General features: G+C 40.3%; 1 long non-coding RNA gene across 1 annotated transcript in view; it reads left to right on the forward strand.

The window, feature by feature from the left end:
- LOC102053540 (uncharacterized) overlaps positions 1-749 on the forward strand; it is a 168,246-nt gene extending 167,497 nt beyond the window's left edge. Inside the window, exon 3 of the long non-coding RNA XR_265625.1 lies at positions 501-749. This is a non-coding gene — a long non-coding RNA (uncharacterized LOC102053540). The remainder of the gene's footprint in view (positions 1-500) is intronic.
- Positions 750-16,512: the final 15,763 nt, after the last annotated feature.

Consider the following 16,512-nt stretch of genomic DNA (forward strand, 5'->3'; position numbering starts at 1 on the left):
TCTTCTTTCTCCCTGCCCCCCCCCTAAGAATTTCCTCCCTACATTACTAACTAATCCTTAAGTAGCAGTTTTCATCAGTAGCTTTCAAATCAGTACAAAGGAGGCAAATGTCATTGTTCCTCCTGAACCTAAGGCACAGCGAGGGGGAGGAAGGAGATGCTAAGTGGCTTGCATTAATCTCCCAGCATGCCAGCGCAGCAAAACCCACCTCCCAAACCCAGGGACAGTTTTCTACTCTACTTTTGCACAACCAGCCAGCACTCACTTGTATGCTGGCTCTTTTGGTAAGAAATCCACTGAGATACTCAGCCCAAAAAACCTTTAAGTATGGAGGAATATGGATTTAACATTCATATTTGAGCAGTTCGTCTGCTGAAGGAGGAACTCGAGGCTCAGTCAGCAAAAAATCTTCCCTTCTTTCTAATTCACCAGCTTCTGAGTATTGGGAACCAAACCACATGAATTTTTGTGCCTTGACTGTTTATTGTTTTACTTTGTAGCTCAGCAGACAAAGAAGAGAGCAGGTGTGGAAGGCAGGGGAGAACAGTGGGACTCCTTCAAGACAGGAAAAAATACTCTAAGTCATGGGGAGAAAAAGAAAGAATAACTTGCTTTGTACTACCAGTGCCTACAGAGGAGGAGCTAAACTACATTCCCAACAGCAGTTCTGCCTCTTTCTCCACATGCCTCACTTTTTGCATAAGAGAGGATGATACTTTGTCGTGCTGTATTAAAGATAATTATATCCTCCAGTCCTTGTGGTTTTCTATGGTTCTGTAGTTAATCCAGTTACAGTCCTTGATATTTGCACAGCAACTGGTTGTTACTGCTTCAAATCAGAAATAATTTGTTTGCTCCTGAAGAACTCCTCATCAATCCGGATGGTGACCTTGACTGCTGGTCACCCAGTCAGCAACAGCACAGCTGAATTCAGGGAGAGCTGTGGTGACCCTTTGATTAGTTTGCATTCTTGAGAGCCTCTAAAAAAAGGTCCACATGGTTGTGACACACCTGGGGCCTTTGTCCTTATTAGTGGAAACAGTAGTGACCCACACCATGAGGCATCAGGGCACAAGAGGAAGAAAACATCCACAGAAATTTTGGTGATTTCCACAAAGCTGGAAAAAAATTTTTGGATCTAGTGGGGCTTGAATTACCTATGGAAGCTGCTCTTCTAGTGGAGGGCCCTTTGTAGGAAAACCAGTCCCCAAAGGAGACATCCAGGGGACCTACACTGGAGGTCCTGAAGGTCTGCACATTCACAAAGCCTGGATATCTGCTGATGTCCTTGGGAATACCACAGGGTTCTCCCTGTTCTTTGATACAACTGAATGGATGGCTTACAGGCAGATGTGAGTCACAACTGTGAGAAGAATCCAAATAGATGAAAATCAGACCAATAAAAGAGATTTCCTGAATAAGGGCAGGAGACAGCTATACATCTATCACTGAATACAACATGCTTGCCAGTGAACATCTTTGGAAAGTCCACAGGAATCAGCCAGTATTGGAATACTTGAGACATTGCAATGCATTAAACGGCTCGGAGATTGTGAAATATAAAATCTCGTGCTCCAGTACTTAAACACACCAAGGCTTGCCTTTGCCCACAAGTCAGCACTGAAGTCCTCCTTGTCTCAGGACTTTCCTTCTTGGACATGCACTAGGGCAGAGTCACATGCTAGGGCAGTGCACTTAAGTCCCCAACGTGTATTTTTACCTTATGGTAATATCTAGAAGCATCAGCTGAAATGACTGCGCTGTGCTGTACACTGTACCAGCACTACAAAAGACAGTCAGATTCTCAAGCCACCGATCATTTAAATAGACAAAAGAATAGGAGAATGTAAATATTATCATTCCCGTTGAGCAAACAGAAAGCTGGTATCACTCAGGGGGGTCAGGCGGGCTAAGGAAGAAAACCCAGATGTCGCGACTTCCAGGCCACTGTCTGAACCACACAACCACAGTTCTGCGCTCAACAGAGCTGCTGTCTCTGGGTTTTGATCAGCACATACTGCTTGCAGCACTTATCCTGGCTGATTTCCATATCCCTATTAAATTTTCTATAGATGATGTAAAAGGTCAGTGGGAAAAAAAAAAAAGAACAAAAAAAGCACATTGCAAACATGGCAAGAAAAATGCCACCCCTTTTCTGAAGGCTTATTGAAAAATAAATAAATAACGTAGTATTAAAGAGTGAAAAAAATTACCAAGGGAGTCATAAAAAGTTAGCTTTAGGCCAGAGAAATGTTGCTTTTGGTTTCTATATAGTACATGAGAATATTTTGTGGACTAACAGTGCATGAATAATGTTTTATTAAAATGTATATCTTTACAGCTTTATTTTATCAGGTCCTTCAAGGCTTGGCATAAAAAAGGTTTAACAAGTTTGACACATGCTGATTTAGCATTTATACCACAAACTGAATTGGCTGCTTTGTGAAGGAAAATAGGCCAGCTTTCAAAATATAAACACTGTGAACTATTCAAAGTGAAACAAAACAAAAGTGAGAAGTGGGAAGAACAAAAAAATAAAAAGAAGAGGAAGAAAAATGCAGACCATCATAATTTCAAACCTGCTGTGGAAAGGTTTTGGACTAACTTGGAACATTTATTGCATTAAATGTTGCAACACTGATGCTCTCAGCCTCCAAGTTTCTTAATAGAATATGCAAGTCTGATATGCACAATTCAACTAAAAGTAGCCAGTGAGGTGTTTTTCTCTTCTTTCAGTTGATCATTTGATCAGGCCCTTCCTGTTTAGTGTCACATCATCAGTTGCAGAAGGAAGTATTTTACCAATCTCCTTGTTCAGCCTTAGTCCTCAACCCAGAAGAAAGGCACCCTGATGTTCATTAAGGCTGTTACTTGCAAGTTGGTTTACAAGGCAATAATTAAGTATGGCTGTAAACCCCAACATTTAGGAGAAAAGGGGGTTTCCCTCTACTGTGCTAAACCGCGACCCAGATTCCTGCAATACTGAAGTCAGGCAAACCTCAGCTAAACTCTTAGCTAAACTGTCTGGTACGGGAATTTTTAAAATGCTTTTAATCTCAGGTTTTTCTCTTTGTATAAACCTTAAATAGCTGGCACATTTTGTAATTTTGCATTTCCACTATTAAAATCACCAGAAAGAGACCAGTTAAAATTATTTTTATTTCTGTTACTTTGATATTTTTATACTTCTGCTTTTAAAGTAACCAGATGTGGGTTAGCTAGATCCTCTGAGCTACTTGTTTATACAAATGGACTGCAGAGACAAGTATATAGATCTATATACTAAGCTTGCTGGAATTGCCACAGCACTGCAATAGGCAGAGGATGGGTAACACACCCTTTTTGTTAACAGGGCATCATCTTTATAGAGCTAATCAATAAACTAATTAAGACTGGGAGTCGTTCCATTGCCTAGCTTTATGCTGGGGCTTTTATGTTCGATCTACATTTCTTCCACGTTTCCGATATTTCTGCCAAATTAGAGACATCAGAAATTTGCCTCTATCATGACACATATCTGAATTTTCATTTCATGGTGTATTGAACAGCAGCGACCCACTCTACCACATAACTTAACATGTATGTTAGAATGAAAGCTAGTTATATATGAAGCCTCTAATGTTTTCTTTGATAAGTACATTCTTATGACATTCATTTAATCCAAAGATAATTTTCCTGATCTCTGTATTTTCTGGTTTAAAGCTCCCAAGATTTCTAGTACCTTAAAATCCGTTTAGTAGCTATCATTCCAGAAGTAATTACAATATTTTTTATTTGTATATCAATATTCCTACCATTAATTTTTTAATTTCAAGAGATTCCAAAGGTACTCATATGGATTATTTCATTTTCCAGCAGTATCAGTGGACACAGTCACTTTCTGCAGCAATCCAGGAGAAGGAAACAGTGATGGCTGTCACATTCCATTGCAATTTCCAAAAAATCATACAAATACATTTTATAAAGCCTGAATATCAAAAAGTAAACTTAGAAGATCTGGTCTCATTAAGTCCACATCGTGATTTTGATGAAACCAACAGTTCTTTATTTACATGCACTTACTTGAGGCAAATGAATATGGGAAGTATATATCAGTAATAGTGTAATTCATTAAGCTTTGTGGAACTATTCTTTGTTCTTTTAGAAACAATACTTTGCGGTTTTAGCCAACGGTTTTTGTTTTAGCTGTGTCAGCTAGAATAAATCTTTCCTTGACAGCCTTCGTAGGCAATACAGTACTGGGGGAGATAGTGTTTCTGGTGGTAACAGGTGTGGTAACATTAACAGAAATGTTAAACCAATTTTTGCCTTTTTAGGGTATATTTAGTATGAGATAGGCTCTTACTTTCTGGAATAAATAGCCTAACCTATACAACAATCGTCAGTTTCTCTCCATTGTATGTTTTATTGCTGAGTGATTCAAAACTAAAAAAATGCTGAAATTGTCCTAGGAAAAAAATAGTTAGATTGTGTAATGGGACTGATGGAAAGTGATAATTGGGGAAGCTATAAAAGTTGGAAATTTTCTATACTAATAATAAAGGAACAAGTGTTAATTTTGATTGCTTTGCAGTAATCTAAAGAGGAGATTTGTATAGCAAAAGAAATCTGATCAATGAAGAAATTGTCTTGGGATTTTCACACAAATTCACAAGCTCTGCATATCTACATTTTCTGGTGACATGTTAGGCTGTTTGTTCAGTTGCCTCTCCTATAAATTTCCATTTCAAATTTAACTTCTGAACCCTTTATGAATATAGTCAGGTAGTGTGACAACAGTAGAGCACTCCGAGTCCTTGTAGCACTTCCTACCTAGCGCTGCATGTTCTGTGGCAAATTTCTCTTAGCTTCAATGGCAATGGCTCTGAAACACTGTCACAGATTTAATTTAATGTTGTCCTCCTCATAATATCATCTTCCTCATAGTGTTGTCTCCTTCATAGTATTTTCTTCTTCTCTACTGTCATCTTTGCTCCTATTTGAAGAGCAGAAATAAGGGTTAATCATTGTAAATGCTCATTGGGTTAAAATCAGCCCATAGCTGTTGATGAGCATGTTGGAGGAAGGTCTGAAGAGCAAGTTATTTTGCTTTGTTTTCTGAGCATTGTGGGCGGCCCAACGCTCTCTGCAGGCTTCTGCTCCCACAGAGTTGTCCAGATGGTCTGGCTCTGACCCTCTTTCCTTTCATGTGAGGTGGGGAGGTGGTGGGGAAAGTTCGTGTCTGGCTTAAATGACTCATTCCCCAGATCCCTGGGCCTCAGCTGCTACACAGTCCTCAGAAGATCTCAACATGTGCCTTACACCACTGCTGGGTTGGTTTTTTTGTTGTTGTTGGGTTGTTTGTTTTTTTTTAAATAATCTCACCACCACCTCTTGATCCTTCAGCCCTGGAAGGATAGAAAGAAGCAGATGTTTCCCCCCTGTTAGCTCTAAGTTGTAAGGCAAGCTGGAAAGTGAAAGGCAGGGCATGCCAAGATGGCTCTGGCCAGCTACAACAATAGTACAGTAGAAATGTCAGTGGTTTTGCCACATTGGAAAAAAGCCAGTTTTCCGGGTTTGTGGAAGACACAGCCTGACTGAGACATATTGGAGACTGGCCTCCCCCCATTCCCCAGTAGACAGCTGGGCGTACCTGTGCTCAGGGCCGGCTGAAAGCTGCCTGCCCATGCTTAGCACAGCCTGACCCTCACCTGATGAACTGCACAGTGCGATACGAACGTTTCAGGCAAATAACAGTTGGAGCAGTCAAGAGGGATTTCAGCTAGCATGTTTAGCAGGGTACTGTGAAGGTCTGGGCAGTCCAAACTCAAAATTGAACCTGTGCAGAAAAGAATATGAAATAAATACATTTTCTCATTGCTTACATGCAAGTGCTATTCCTATGAATTAAAATCAAGGGAACTGGGAATTTATATAGAAAAATCTGATGTAGTTACCTTGTTGAAAGATTGCTGATTTGAATAAACAGAATTAGTATCTCTACTTGTAAACAATCTAAAAAAAAGTGGAGGGGCAAAAAAAGGGTGAATGGAGAGGATTTTAGGGTCATAGGATGACTGGGGTTGGAAAGGACCTCAGGAGATCTCTAGTCAAACCTCCTGCTCAAAGCTAGGCCAGCCATAAGGTCACACCCGGTTGCTCAAAAAGAAGAATCTGCAAAAGATAAAATTATAAAAAAATAGTTTATGTAAAGCATAAAATACACTTGCTATAAAGAAAGTACTTGAAATAGAGCTTATTTGTGGAATTAATGGATGGATGGAATAGATATCCAGAGTCTCAGTGCTGTGGAGCTCTGTGCAAGTTCATAAGGTCATGGAGCATAGGATCATAGGAGAGGCGGTGCTCTGTACTAAAAACACCATCTGCATCTGCGTTAGCAGGACTGAGGGTCCACATCAATCAATGATATAACCAATAGTGCTGTAAAGGCAACTCCGCTCAACTACTTCAAGCAAGAGACACATATCAAACCTCAGAATAAGATGTGTTATACCATAAACACTGGTCAGTAATGCATGGAGGGGAATCAAGTTGTGATGGGAGACTTCTGTTCCTGAGACATGGCTACTGCATCCATGCAGTTGGTAGCAAAATATCAACGATGATTTGTTTGGTCTTTTTAAGGGGAGTAGTTTCAAACATAAATGATATCGTGCTCAATGCAAACAAAGTCTGTTCTGGATTTCATTATGTTGGATAAAGATGAATTTGTCACTGGACTGGAAGTTAGCAGTTGCCTAAGGAAGAACGATCATGACATGATTACATTCAGCGCAGCAAACTGAGTACATCCCTGCTAGTCATACACATACTGGTGCTTTTAAAGAGGTGATTTTCTAAAGGAGAAAAATTCTGAATGAAACTGATTTGAAAACAGAAAGTTCTTTATAGGTGGTTTATTAGATTATGATAATTCCATAGTGAGGAAAAAGGGTACCTTTGGCTAAAACCTTATGCCATGTCATAAGCATGTAACAGCAGTTACAGATGTATGGTGATATAGCAAGAGAAAATGAGAAAAAAAGGGGAAATAGGGGGGAATGAAGGCTTATGAAATATATAAAGTTGTAATAGAGAAGCCAAAGGCATAGCAGGAGGTGGAGGGTGGCTGTTAGGACTAAGACTAAGTGGGAGAAGCTAAAGGTGTGCCAGGAGCAAACAGCAGTGCTATAGCTCAGGGGACTACGAACATTTATTGCCACATACTGGTGTTGTTGCTGCTAAGGCAGTAACAGGTTTTGGCTCTGGGACAGCCTATTTACTTAAAAGCGGTTCTTATATCACTCTTTAATTTGGGAATCCCTGACTTTAGGAACCCTTTTCTTGTATTACTGAAAATGACATAATTTCTAAAAATGCAATATATTTTTTCATTCACTAGGCTATTTTCTTAATTATATTTGCTGCAGATAGTTTCAATTGCAGTTTTGTTCACTTCAATTTATGTTCTTATTTCTAAAGCCTTTGGCAGTCTTTCAAAGAGTATCCATACACACAATTTTGTCTCTCAGCTTCAGATGATAGCTCTCAATAAATCCACAAGCAGTGCTTGCAGAGGGGAGAGCACCTTCCCTTTTCTCCTCCCCCGAGCAGAGCTCCAAAATAAATCATGATCTGAAGCTCTACATTGATCTTAGTAAATCTCTCCTTTCTGCCAAATTCAATGGCTGATGAAGTTGCAGCTATTATTTCTCCAGTCTTGTGCCAGGTTTTACAGCAGTTGGAGCACAAATTAAAGAATCTGTAGTATATTAATGTTTAAGTGTTTTTTTTCCTCCAGGTATCCAAAAGCTGTTCTGCTGCCCAGGACAAGACAGCCTTGCACCATGGATATTTTGCTGAGACATGAGTTTGAACTATGACAGACATGTCAGATAAGGTGGTTTGGCTGAGATGGTTGTCACCTCTGATGGCAGGGGAAAGTGGCCAGAAGGGAGCTGGGAAGTAGGAATTTGTTTCAGCAAGAGCTGGTAAACGTTCAGCACATATGGGTGGGGATAAAAAGTGGCATTGCTTCTCTGTGCTGAGCTGCATACTCTTTCAGAACAGTTTCTTTTAAAACAGTTCCATACCACCTTCTGTACCTGAACTCTTGGTATATGTCATTACTACCTGGAGATAACGTTATAAATAGCACTGCAGGAAAGTCAGAGGTGGGCAATAGTTTTTTCTAGATCCTGGGTGATAAATATTTAGGTTCTGTATTTGAAATGTAGCAGGATGACTTGTCACATAATCTAAGGGTAATGAAATTCATTTCAAATTTATAGAAAATATAGATAGCTAGAAACATGTCTTGGGAATAGATAATTTTAAATAAAATTTAAAAAAAAAAACACAACCAAAACAAACAAAAACAAAAAATAACCATAAATGCGTTAATCTGCACTGAAAGGGAAAAGTTATTTGCCATACCATGGGTACATTAAAGTTATGCAGGTTCAAAAAGGGCAGGTGGTCTGCTCTACCTCCCCACAGGCTGCTCAATCTGTCAACAAAGGAAAATACCAGAAAAGATACAAAACATTTGGCTGAAAAACATTTGACTAGTAGGAATGTGACTAATGAAAACTAGGAATTCCTTCAAAAATATCCATTTCATTCGATGGAAAAGCATTAGTACTCCTAAGCTCTTTACTTTGCATCCCTTGGCAGTCTAGGGAAGATTATCGCTATTCATTACCAGCAGAGCACAGGTTAACTGGATTGGACACAGGCCAATTAACATCTCAAAGCAGGCCTCAGCTGGGTGATTTGTCTTGAGAGAAGTATTAGGCCCAGTTTTGTCATCAATAATGTCAACATGAATCCTGAATTCGCTATTGACATCATGAAATGAACATGAATTTTAGATGCAGCATCCATAATTTGAAAATAAGGTTGTCTGGAAAAAACTTTGAGTGAAACTTAGGATCTTGAGGGCAGAGATGAGGGTGAAAAGCAAGCTCATAACCCTGGACTTCAGGAGAGCAAACTCTGACATCTTCAAAGATGGGGTAATGCCCTGGAAGGAAGGGCAGCCCAAGAAAGCTGGTTCATATTCAAGGATCACCTCCTCTAAGCTCAAGAGAGTTCCACCCCAACAAATTAGAAGTCAGGCAAAAATGTCTGGAGGCCAGCATGGATGAACAAGTTGCTCCCAGCCAAACACACGCAAAAAAGGAAGCATACAGAGGGTAGAAGTAAGGATGAGTAATCTGGGAGGAATACAGAAATGTTGTCCAGTCATCCAGGGATGAAGTCAGGAAAGCTAAAGCCCAGATGGAATTTAATTTGGCCACGGATGTCAAAGAAAACAAGAAGAGCTTCTGTAAGTACTGACAAAAGGAAGACTCAGGGAAATACAGGCTGATTGCTCAATGAGACAGGGGACACAAGGCATAGAAAAGGCTGAGGTATTGAATGCATTCATTGCCTCAGTCTTCACTAGCAAGACCAGCTTTAGGAATTCCAGGTCCCAGAGACCAGAGGGAAAGGGTGGAGCAAGGAAGATCTACCGTTGGTGTAAGCGGTTTGGGTCAGGGAATGCACAAGCGAACTGAACAGACACAGATCCATGGGCCCTGATGGGAGGCACTCATGAGTGCTGAGGGAGACGGCAGATGTCATTGCAGGGATAGTCTTCATAATCTTTGGTCAATGATGGTGACTGGGAGAAGTGCCCAAAGACTGGAAAAGAGCAAATATCACTCTTACCTTCACGAAGGACAAGGAGGGAACCACAGGCCAGTCAGCTTCGCCTTGATACCTGGGAATGTGATAGATCATGGAAATAATTTCCAGGCACACTGAGAACAAGAAGGTCATCATGAATAGACACAAAGGGGAAATCATGCTTGACGAACTTGATAAACTTCTATGATGATGTAACTGGCCTGGTGGATGAGGGGAGAGCAGCGGATATTGTCTACCTGGACTTCAGTAAGGCCTTGGACACTGCCTCTCATAAGATCCTCGTAGACAAGCTGTTGATGTGTGGGCTGGATGAGCAGACAGTGATGTGGATTGAAAACTGGATGAATGGCCAGGCCCACGGAGTGGTATCAGTGGTGCAAAGTCCAGTTGGAAACCAGTAACTAGCAGTGTACCCCAGTGGTCAACACTGAGTCCAGTCCTGTTTAATTCATTAATTAATTCATTAATGACTTGGATGATAAGGCAGAGTGTACTCTCAGCAAGTTTGCAGATGACACCAAACTGGAAGGAGCAGCTGATAAGCCAGAGGCTTTGCTGCCATCCGGAGGGACCTCAACAGGCTGGAGAAATGGGCTGATGGGAACCTCATGAAGTTCAACAAGAAGTGCAAAGTCCTGCACCTGGGAAGGAACAACCCCATGTACCACTACATGCCGGGGACCACGCGACTAAAAGGCACCTTGGCAGAAAAGGACCTGGGGGTCCTGGTGGACACCAAGTTGAATATGAGCCAGCAATGTGCCCTTGCAGCAGAGAAGGTGAATGGTATCCTGGGCTGCATTAGGGAAAGTGTTGCCAGGATGTCCCCTCTACTCAGCACTGGTGAGGTCACACCTGGAGTACTGTGTCCAGTTCTGGGCTCCTGAGTACGAAAGACATGGACATACTGGAGACAGTCCAGTGAAGAGCCACAAAGATGACTAAGGGTTTGGATCATCTGTCCCGTGAGGCAAGGCTGAAAGAACTGGGACTGTTCAGGCTGGAGAAGAGAGAGCTCAGGGGGGTCTTGTCAATGTATCTAAATACCCAGAGGAAGGGTGCAAAGAGGATGGAGCTGGGCTCTTTTCAGTGACGGGACCAGAGGCAATGGGAACAAACTGAAGCATAGGAGGTTCCCTCTGAACATCAGGAAACACTTTTTCACTGTGAAGGTTACTGAACTCTGGCACAGGTCACCCAGGGAGGTTGTGAAGTCTTCCTCCTTGGAGATATTTGAAAGCTGTTTGGACACAGTCCTGAGCAACTGGCTCTAGATGGCCCTGCTTGACTAGGGGGTTTGGACACAGTGGCCTTCAGAGGTTGGTCCCTTCCAAACTCAATCATTCCATTATTCTGTGAAAAACAAACTACTCAAGTACTGAAGAAAATGCCTTAAGTTAGCAATATAGATTTCAGTCTGTTTGGGAGGATTTTAGTCTTTTTTGGGAGATTGTGTTGTTGAGGTATTTTTCTGGAGCCATATAAATTTTCAAACCTTTCCAAGGAAATTTAGGCCTGTTCATAATTAGTTCACTTTCTGTTTACTTTCCAAAGAGCTGGTATCTAAAAGAAAAAGGAAAAAGGAAGGCTTAGGGGTGTCTAAAAGTGACTATAGACACCTATTTCTGCAAGAGCAAAAAGCTTTCTCAAACTACTGGATGAGAAATAATAAGCAGCAGGTGGAACTTCTCATTTGCAGCATGCTACAAACTAAAGGAGAGAAATATAAATTATTTGAAGAAACTTATGAAAAGCAGGAGTATCTTTTCCTCCTGATTTCCTCAGGCAGAGACTGAACTCCTCCTGGCTGCTGAGGAACAAACACAATTTGCAATTCAGTCCTCTAAAAATTCTGTCAGACAGGAGGAGCAGTGAAATCTGAAGCAGGATGCTTTACTGATCTCTTCTTGTCTGACACACCAGGAACCTGTGAAAGGAACTAAGTTTCCCAAGGACGCCCCATGAGTTATTAGCAACGAACCCAATCCAGCACTGGGGGGCTCAGACAGTAAGTTCTGCAGCTTCCAGAGAAGCACGGACTTGTTTAGGCTATAATGATTGAACACTCAAATGAGAAAACAAGGATATTTTCCTTGCTCCTTTATGGGTCAAACTACACAATATGTAATTTTCATGACATCCAGTGTCTAGAATGCAGTGTAATGTTCTAGAAAGCTGGTTCTATTAATCTAACTCTTTTTGCAGGTTTTATTGGTTGGGTTTTGTCAGATGAAGCAATGAATGTTTATGCCCGAGGTTTAGAAAGTAATAAAAATGTTTTATTTTCAACATGGGGACCTCTGCTTGTCTTTATTGGAATCACAGCCTAGGCCTTGTCTGGGAGAAAAATCAGTAAAGTGCTTGGGCTTTTGTAAATGAGGTCAGCAAGAAAGAAAAGTGTGACATGAGATTCTCAGTATTTTCGAACGGAAGGAAAGGATCTCTTGCAAACAAACTGTATGTGTGAATATGACCTGTGTATATAAATAATGTAATCTGGGCTACAGTAGCTATTAATGCTTTGAAAGATATAAAACTTTCATGAAGAGATGTAGGAAGTAATGGAATAGCCAACATGGGAATCAATGAACATTTACGTGATGCTTTTTTTAAAATGAGTAGCCCTCAGACATAGAAAACACATGGTACAGCTTTTTCACAAAAAACAGAAGTTTCTTTAGATAATAAAGGCAAATAATTGCACTCAATAATTAAGAAAAACCCATGTTTTCTCTGATTTCCCTTGAATTAGGAAAAGGACCTTTTAGTGAACTTTTTACAAGGACAAGTTACATTTTAGAACAGAATTTAATTCCAGCCTTCTATTGATGAAGTAATATTGTTATGAAACTCCCTCCTGTACTGTTTTCACAAGGATAACATGTTGGGTATTTTTCTCAGAGGAGCAACATATTATTTCAATATGCTCTGTGGTTTAAATACACACACACCCCTGTACATGGGTTTGTAGATCCTTGTGCCTATGCAAGCAGATAAGCACTTCTCAACAAAGGCTCCAGGGGAGTTACACGCCCAGAATCTGGACACTTGATTGTTTTTTGTGCCTATAAAAATCTCTTGCCAGCTGTTATGGCAAAGAGTAGCCTTCCCATTTTGTTAGCTCTCCCTGCCTTTTGACTGGAATGGAAGATGAAACAGTGTTCTCTCTAGTGAGTCCAAACAAATCTTGAAGCCTGACCAGTATCAGATAAAACTCAGCCTGTGCTGGTGCAGTTCATACACATGCTAAAAGGGTGCTTCTCCATGCCTTTACATGAAATATGTATGGAATTGCTCTGGCATCTAAAGCGTTTTCTCTTTCCCTATTTGCATAGCATCATCTTTAGGTCAGTAGCAAAGCCCACCTGTCATGGGGGACCTTGTGTCTCTCTCATTTAAAAGGTATAAGCTGCATATACAAGGTAGGTGTTTGTTTGGTGCTTCCAAATTCACATGCCTGAATGTAGTTTAATAAACATGAATCTCAGAAATGGAAGATTTATTTCACTGTTTTCTTAATTTCATAATTATTCTCTTTTGCTGTTTTCCCCTGATTTCCCTCCAGAACTTTGGAGCTTTTAAATTATTTTCATTTTAAAGGGTATGGTATAGATGATCATTTTTTAAAGCTTCAGGGGCTCCTTACTTTGCTACAGCAACTCTTAAATTTTTGAATTCGTCGAAGCCATCTGTCTCAACAGATCATGTTCTTTTACACTGAATGACGAACCAGTATTTCAGTTGATTTAGACTTAAAACGATCTTGGAAAGGAGGGAATTTCATAAAGCTGCCAATTTCTGTGTCTTCTATTAAGTTCCTAGCGTTCTGCTCTGTAGATTGCTAGGGTGATATCTGTCCCTCCCAGATGGAAAAGTAGGACGCAGATAAAAACCAAAGTTTTCTCAATGTCAGGAAGAAAGACATTGAAAGGAATTAATATCTCCATCTAGTCCCTTACCAATAATCATCCTATTCTCTGGACTTCTGGATGGATAGAAAACCAGAGGTAAATATTTGAAGAGTCTATTAAAGACACATATGGATATGGAGCCACTAATTTTCCTTTGTCTCTCTGGAAATCGTTTCCTAAACATTTCACAGTTTGCATTCAGCATAATTTAATTACTCTTAGATTTCTGATTCAGCACTGCATGAGGTGACATTCAGACTGTATAAATGCAGCTGTGGTCCATGTGAAAACATGGCCTTCACAACAAAGTGCTTATTAAAGTCATTACTGAAGTTTTTATTTTCTGGCCTGTATTATGGAGGCAGCCTGAACAATAACCTTTTCATAAGGATTCATAAGGACCTCTTGGTGTTCACTGTATGACCTGACACCAAAAGAATGGAAATGAAAAGACAGACAGTGTCAGCTTTGGCTTTTCAGTCTGCTGTGGTCCTGGAACAGTTAACGGCTGCTATTTTCCTCTCCACCAAATTTGACCCATGACTCTCCCGAAAGGAATGAAAGAAGCAGATTGGGGTTTGCGAGCAACTTTTTTGGAACATGTCTGGCAAAAACAAGGGGCTTTTATTTTCTTTCATTCTTTCCTTTGGGTTAGGAAGGGCAAGCCCTGCTTTGGACTGCAGAAGTGTTCTCGCTCTGCCGATGTTGCAGAATGAAGAAATCCTCCTGCTAGCCAATAAAGAGAAATTTAGTAGAGGACGTAAATGCTTGGCTCATATGCTGTTTAAAGTAAACTACAAACACCCTAAAAACAATTAGGATGATGGCAGTTTGGGGAAGACTGTCTCCTCAGAAAGGCTGGAAAGCATTTTTCCCATAAAAAAGTATGCTGTAATAGTAATTTTCTGCTAGGTGAATAGGCACAAAACACATCTTTGTTCATAAGGCTTTTTATTGTAGCAGTTGTCATGAGCAAAACCTGAAAGTACTTGAAAATCCATTAAAATCACAATCAGTATAAAAAAATACCATCTCTTGAAAGTTTGTCTCCGCAGACTTTGTAAAAGTGAGAAGTCGATAAGTATGAGACACATTTATGTAATTTTAGATTAATGATTAACTGTTAAAGTGCAGGCTTTGTACAATCAGGCCTGCTGTTGAGCAAAGAAACAAAACTCTTCAATCTCTGCAGCTGCTGGATGAAGCCAACTTCTAAATTGCTGTGTGTGATAAAATGTGCTAAATCCCCCGGCTGGTTGGCCATTGACTGGCCATGAATCACCCATTACCCACTGTCTCCGGGGTGTTTCGGTTACAGTACTTTTTCCCAAAGGGCAATTGTCATTTGGATTTATGCCCACTTGTAACTGCTTTTTCTCTGGTTGTGTCCAAGCACCGGTGCACGACTCTGTGCATTTGTTAAACTTAGGACTTGCAACTTCTTGTCTCCCAGATCGTGTATTTCACAAAGAGAGAATGGACCGCTTTAAAGATTTGTAATACTTGGATTTACACATACCAGTTCTAGAAGTGAGATTTTTTTAATATTCCTTTTTCAACAGAATTATTGGATTCAGCCAGATTTTTTTTCACGCATCCAGGCCATGAACAAGTGCCCGAGTTCCCAAGTTAAAACAGCATCTTGCCAACTTTAAAACATTTGGCTGGTCAGCAGGAAAGGAAAAGCTGCTTGTAAAGCACTGGAATGCATTTTCAATTAGTCACTCCATTGCTTAAAAGGCGAGGCATTAGGGACTGGGAGGAGAGGCAGGGGGGTGGAAGCACTGGTGGGGAGGGATGAGGCAGTCTGCAGAAGAGCCTTTATCAGCCCACATCAGCAGCCCCGAAGTTGGAGGCCACTCTTCAAGAGATAAGCTTTTGTTTAACAACAGGCTCCCTAGGGAGAGTGAGGTTTTCATGGTAAAAGACCAGGATTTCTTTCAAATAACTTAATAATGCTTTGTAGGAAAGAGCAATTGAAAATATGTGTTGGGAAGATGATGCAAGGTTATTTATTTCTCTATTATTGCCTGATAACCAGGCTGTTGGGCATCCTGCATAAAAGGTTGTGCTTTGGCAGACTTTCTTTGGCTCCTAAAATATTTTGAATGAGATAACGCCCTTGAAAAAACGTTAAATAACCAGCTCAAACTGCTTACTATACTTGGTTTTTTTTCCTGCCCAACACTACAAAGTCCTCAGTCCAATAGGTTTGTGGTGGAGAAACAGCTGGGGGAAAAAAAAATTCATGACATAAAATCATCTTTCTAATGCTCAGTAGCCATTGTTGCTTATGCTTTTTTAAATGCTTCGTCCTGTACTTGACCTTCAAATGTTTGTAGCTAGTTGATTTGGAACTTTTTTGACTCCACAGCTGTCTAAACTAAGGATGATGACACTGCTTAGAGATCCTTTTGTGTATGTGTGTGTATATACGAATACTGTTTTCAAAAGTGTGTGTGTGTATATATATATATATTTATTTTAACATTACTCGAAATCTTGGAAAGCTTGTACTTCTTGATCATATTAACTAGAACTGCTAGAGTTCTCGCTAGCGGGACATGTTGTGGCATGCGTGACCCAAGTTATACAATAGGCTGGATTTCAGTAGGTAGAGGAAACTTTCAGGGTTGTTGCCTTCTGGCTAACTGTAATAAATTTGCTTAAGTAATATTTCACAGATGTGCTAGCTGTTTCTTGGCAAACAAGCTGAAGATCATAGGAAATTTCGTCACTTAAAGCATAAAAATAAAAGTTATGAAGACAAAGTCCTTAACCGCAACAGAAAAAACATTTAGCTAAAAGATGGCTGGAGTGCCGTTATCCAAGCACAAGAGTTAAAATAATTTTACAGTGAGTTTCTGTTTCTGTTTTGTTTGTTTTCTCCTACTATAGCTACATGCTGTATGAAATATGTGAG

Source organism: Falco cherrug, chromosome 5, assembly GCF_023634085.1.
Source record: "Falco cherrug isolate bFalChe1 chromosome 5, bFalChe1.pri, whole genome shotgun sequence".
Lineage (NCBI taxonomy): Eukaryota > Metazoa > Chordata > Aves > Falconiformes > Falconidae > Falco > Falco cherrug.